The sequence below is a fragment of the Sarcophilus harrisii genome, chromosome 1 (assembly GCF_902635505.1).
Source record: "Sarcophilus harrisii chromosome 1, mSarHar1.11, whole genome shotgun sequence".
NCBI lineage: Eukaryota > Metazoa > Chordata > Mammalia > Dasyuromorphia > Dasyuridae > Sarcophilus > Sarcophilus harrisii.
In genome coordinates, this window is record NC_045426.1 from 156,474,640 (window position 1) to 156,481,125 (window position 6,486).

Here is a 6,486-nt window from a genome sequence, read left to right on the forward strand (position 1 = left end):
TTGTCTCAGATCCTCATTTGTAAAATTAGCTGGAGAAGGAAAAGGCAAACTATACTAGTATCTCTGTCAAAAAAGCCCTCCAAAAAACCAAATGGGGTCACAGTGAATAGTACACAACTCAAACAACTCAACAACAATTCAATTCCCAATTATAATTGTACTTGGAATTAATCTTTTTATATTCATGGAGATTTATCCAATAAGCTAATGAAGGTCAAGGCTAAATGCTCAAAGAGACTAAGAATTTAGATAAGGCATGTTCTCTGCCTTCAAGGAGCTGACAGTCTCAATGCAGAGATCATCTCTAATCTGAAGCATAAGGGAATCAAATCTGCATCCATTATTCAATTAATATTTAAAAATAAAAATATATGTTATGCTGTATAAGGTAGTGACTCACTGAATGAAAAAAGAAACCAGTACAATGTTAAGTCATTTCCCAGGAAAAGAAAGAAAATATATATTTCATTGAACTTACAATTCTTTTAAAGAATATACCTAGAAATTTATTTAAAGTTTTGTTTTTATTTCACTTTAGTTTTGTTTTGTTTTCAGGTTTATTAATATACCTGACATCTGATTTCTACCAAAAAAAAAAACAAAAAACTGACAATTTGTCAGGAAGACAAGGTAGGGATGGTAAATTTTGATAAATGAAATTCATATTCAATATCTTTAAATTAAGAGTTCTTTTCAGTTATTAGTTTTAACTTCTGCTAAGTAAAGTAATTTCAGATTTGCTTTCTCTTCTGTTTACCTCCATGGACAGAAAAAAAAAAAAAAAAAAGGCAGGGATTGGTTAACCTGCTGCTAAATAAAGAAGGCTAGTGACCTTTAGGACCTTGTACTCATGGAAGCAAAACTTTGTCTAAAATCACATACTGGGATAGTAAGTAGAAGAATGAACAGAAATTCAAATCCTGACCTGACTTTAAAGCCAGTGTTTTTGTTTGTTTGTTTGTTTGTTTGTTTTGATTCAATACTTCCAAAACCCATCATTTCATTGGTGGGGAGACTCCCTTCCCAAAAACCTATCACAATCCTTCTCCATCTGGGGAGACATTATTTGCAAGTTATTCTGGCTGAGGAAGCTCATCATCTTAAAGCCAATTTGGTGACGAATTCTTTCAAGTTTAGCTAGCCTGATTCACAGACAAAAGCCCCATAGTTAAAGCCTCGATTGAACCTGCCAGATCACATGTCCTAATGACCTGGCCTTCCAGAAATAAGGGTCACTGCCATGCTACAATGAGTCAGTGAAAAAGTTTAGTGGATGTGTTTCCACTACCCCAACCTTTAAACTTCTGATACTAGGGCATGATTGAAATCTTATGCTCTTTTCCTACCAATCCTGGCAAAAAGTGTGGTTTGTGACTCAATGAGAAAAATATGCACTTCACGGAGTATCTTGGTCATTGTGGTATAGTGGGGAAAATCATGGGAGTCAGAGTCAGGAGACTAAATTTCAAACCCCAGCTCTGGTACTTACTAGGTGTGAGAAACATGAGCAGGCTTCTCTGTTTCCACATCTGTAAAATATAAGTAATCAAAGATGTGCTGCCAGCTTCACTGCTGTTTTGAAGAAAGAACTTTGAAAAACTTAAGTGTTTTTATAAAAGTGTCGCATTTACTTCTTCATTTTCTTTTTTAGCATGGATTGTGACAAGTAATTTCCTTAATAGATTCCTTTGAGAATATCTCTGGGGATGCTCAAAACTATTTAAAACAGAAGTGTTTTGGACAGATGGTAGAGGGGGAGGAGCGTGTCTGACCTCTAGCTCTCTAACTGGACATTTTTTCTTTTGGCTAGAAAGTTTTGCTTTGCTCAGCATAACCTGATGGAAGATACTACTTGATATTCTGAATTTCTACACAGTAATGAGAGCTTTTTTCTTGATTTTTTTTTTTAAAAGCAGTTTGCACATCACTATAGCTTTTTTGTGTGCCTTGTTCACCCCTAAATGTATCCAATTTATTGAGGGGAGTTTATGCTTACATTATGTATTTGGAAATCATTGAAAAACAACTGAGGGGCAGTCTGGGTAGTGATGGAATGTTCAGTGATTTCCAGGAATGGTTAAGCAGATGTTTTCTGAATGAATTATGGAAGGATATGAACCAAAATTGGCCAAATACATGGGGGAAAGAGTGTGAAGCCTGGAATCAGGGAGAGCTGAGTTCAAATTCAGTCTCAAAAACTCACTATGTGACCTGGGTGAGTCACTTAATTCTGTTTGCCTCAGTTTCCTCAACTATCAAATGATCTGGAGAAGAAAAATATAAACCACTCGAGCAAACTCCAAATAGAGTCACAAAAACTTGGACATTGAAAATGATTGAACAACTGTAAACCAGAATTGCACAGTGTGATATTTCAATTCAATACTAACAAAAGCTAGGAAGAAATTATAATTTTTTAAATTGTATTACTTCAAGATAACTTCAAAAATGCATAAAATTCAATAATATAAAAAGTGCTCCAAGTCATTCATCAAAAGAAAAATATGAAGTAAAACATCTCTAAGACTCCACCTCACAACCTCAAAAAATGAAAATGGAAAATTTCTGGAGGGGTATAAGATTGACGCCACATCAATATGCTATTGTTAGAATTGTGCAATTTGGAACTGTATCCCAAAAGTCACTAAACTGTGAATACTCTTTAAGTGATAGCACTACTAAACTAAACATATACTCCAATGTCATCGAAAAAAGAGGAAAAGGATTCATATTTACAAAAGAACTGGAAACAAAGGAAGTTTCTGCCAATTGAATGGCTGAAGGGGAATGTGAAATTTCAATGAGGGTTTAGTTTCCAGAAAATTACAAAACTTAAATTAGAAAAATGAAACTTAAATCAGAAAAAAAAAAAAAAAAACCAATGAAATTGAAACCTAAGAAATGGAATCTAAAGGGTAAGCTGGTAAAACAAGGAGAAACAAAAACTTATGGAGGGAAGTCATAAATTAGAATATGAAGCTTTATGAGATGTAATCAGAGTGGGGACTCACACTCAAGTGGAGGGAAGATATAATTGGGATTGAGAATCAAGTCAGGGAATTAGTTTTTCCAGATAGATTATAATCCTTGTAGTACCCAGCCAATGGGGATTCAGGGGAGGGACTGAACTATTTCCAAACAAGGTGAATGCAAGAGGAAATGTAGTTAAGAATGGAGACTCATGGAGGGGAATTAGATGCTTTGGATAGACTATAACCTCTGTAGTACCCAGACAATGTGGGGGAAACAGGGAAACAGGGGAGGGACTTGCCTTTTGGTTTAGAGAATAAAAGACTATGCTTTTGTGCTACAAGGGTGTGCTTACTTAGCTTAGATGCCCACCCTTGCAAGAAAGTAAAATAAAATCTTTTCCTGGATTCAACAGCAAGTCAACAGCAAGGAGTTCTTGGTAAGGTATTTTCTCACATGACTGAAGAAATTATCATATATAAATTAAATGACATATTATGTTGTAACAAATAAAATAATAAGGATTCAGAGAAACATAGGAGATGTGACAATGCAGTGTGATATAACTCAGTCAACACAACCAGAAGAACAGTTTATGCAGTGACTACAAATTTTAAAGGAAAATAATTTTTTCCCTTAATTAATTTTTTAAATTAAATTAAATTTTTTTTAAATTATAGCTTTTTATTTACAAGTTATATGCCTGGGTAATTTTACAGCATTGACAATTGCCAAATCTTTTGTTCCAATTTTTCCCCTCCTTCCCCCCATCCTCTCCCCCAGATGGCAGGTTGACCAATACATGTGAAATATGTTAAAATATAAATTAAATACAATATAAGTATGCATGAAGGAAAATAATCTTGAAAGATTTACTAACTATGATCATTACAATTCCTGTCTCTTAGCAGAGTGGTGATCAACTAGAAGTACAGAAGGAAAATAGGATATTCAGACTCAGCCAAAGTATGAATTTGCTTTTCATAAATATACTTATTTGTTATAAGGGATGGCTTTTATTTTTTTCTTTTTTGAAGGAGAAAGGGTGATCGGCAAAGTAGTATTAGTGATAATTTTTCAAAAAGGAAGAAAAGAAAGATACTAATTTATCATTAAAATAGGAGAAAGCAGAAAAATAGAATTACCTTATTAAATTTGAATTACACAAAAGAATACAAAATAAATTGGGGGAAAACAACTTCATGTACAGTTTCATTATAATTCTCTTTTTAATTTTTCTTTGTATTATAAAGTGCTCCTATTTATTGATGTTTATTAGTTTATAATAAAAATGAAAACATTAAAACAAAAAAAACCAGCCTAATCTTTGGTAAATGTGACAACATAAATTACAAAGAAAAGTTTTCTTTCTGATATGAACATAAAATAACTTTATTCCAACCTTATTAACACTAATGTACAAAGATTTTGTTTCTTTTAATAATTAATAGATAACATAGTTGTAGGGTTACATGTAAAATCATTTATAATCACTTTCTTTTAAGAGAAACTTTTTAGTCTCATTTAGACAGAAACAGAGAGACAAAACATTTACTATGTCCTTATTAGGTTACAGGTATTGTACTAAGCAATGGAGTTATAAATGTAAACACTTGTAACAACAGATGGCATGTGTGGCTAGAAAAAAGATAAAAATGTTATATCTAATGTTTCTACTCTCTACCTTTTCCCAAGGCAAACTTTAATTCTTGCCAAAGGGAAAAGTTGGAGGTTAAGGTCAGAGACTGGCCACTCTACTCTCTTCAAATATAAGAAATAGTCTAACTTTATACCTATCTGCTCCCTTAAATAGTTAATTATGGGAAATAACTTTAAGGTTCAAATTAAACTCTTGATCACTATTTCTTTTTGTTTCTTTTTTATAATAGCTTTTTATTTTTCCAAATACATACAAAGATAGTTTTCATCATCCACCCTTGTAAAACCTTGTATTCTAAATTTTTCTCTCTCTATCCCTCTCCCCCTTCCCCTTGACAGCAAGCAATCTAATATAGGTTAAACATATTTCCATACTCATCATGCTGTGCAAGAAAAATCAGATCAAAAGGGGAAAAAAAACAAGAAAGACAAAAACAAGCAAACAAAGAACAACAACAAAAGGTAAAAATTCTATGCTTTGATATACATTCAGTTTCTATAGTTCTCTTTTTTTTCTCTCTGGATGTAGTTGATTCCTTCCATTATAAGTCTATGAGAATTACCTTGAATCACCTCATTGTTGAAAAGAGCCAAGTCCTTCACAGCTAATCATCACATAATCTTATTGCTGTGTACGATGTTCTCTTGGTTCCACTCACTTCACGTCATTTGACATATCAGTTCATGTAAGTCTTTCCAGACTTTTCTGAAATCAGCCTGCTTATCCTTTCTTATAGAATAATGATATTCCATTACATTCATGGGCCATAACTTATTCAGCCATTTCCCAACTGAGGGACATCTATTCAATTTCCAATTCCTTGCTACTACAAAAAGAGTTATTACAAACATTTTTGCACATGTGAGTCCTTTCCCCTTTTTTATAATCTCTTTGGGATACAAGTCCAGTGAGACACTGCTGGGTCAAAAGGTATGCACAGTTTTATAGCCCGTTGGGCATAATTCCAAATTACTTTTCAGAATGATTGTTGATCACTATTTCTTTTTTTTCCTAGTAAATTTATTTATTTTTAATATACATTACTTTATGAAATATGTTAGGAGAGAAAAATCATAGTAAAAGGGAAAAACCATGGGAGAGATTAAAAAAAAACAACAGAAAAAAAAAGTGACTATATCATGTGTCGATTTATATTCAGTCTCCTTTTTCTTTTTCTGGATGCAGATGGAATTTTCTGTCCAAAGTCTATTGGGATTGTTTTGAAACACTGAAACTCTGGGAAGAAATAAGTCTTTCATAGTTGATCATCGTGCATTTGTGCTGTTATTGGATCACTATTTCTTAATGGGGAAAGAAGAGCTCCAAGATTTATCTCCAAGACTTGACCCTCCTCTCACCACATACCAATTCTACAAAATGGACACACATAACAAATGGCAAAGAAATACATTTATTCACATTGATAGCAACAAAAAATCTAAGAAAGTAATATATGAGACTGGATGTGTGTGTGTGTGTGTGTACACGTACCAGACAATACACATAGGATATGATCTCTTCTTCTGGGAGTGAGATAACTCAGTTGAGAAAGTCACACATCTAACCCAAAGAAGGAACTTCCCTAAAGTTTCCTCATATAGCAAGGTAAGGAGAGGGACAGGATAGAGACCACTGCTATCATGTCAGCTTCTTCCCAGGGTCTTTCTCCTTTCAGGGAAGCTGATGAGAGGTTAATATTGTGCATTTTTTATCTTGAAGTCAGAAACCAAAGAGACTTAAAGAAACTCTCACCAACTCTACTTCATGGCTCACACAGGCACAGTGATCTCCACCAGTGAGGAGAGTATTCTACTAATGAACTTTGGGTCTATATTATCTACAAAAGACAGTCTCTT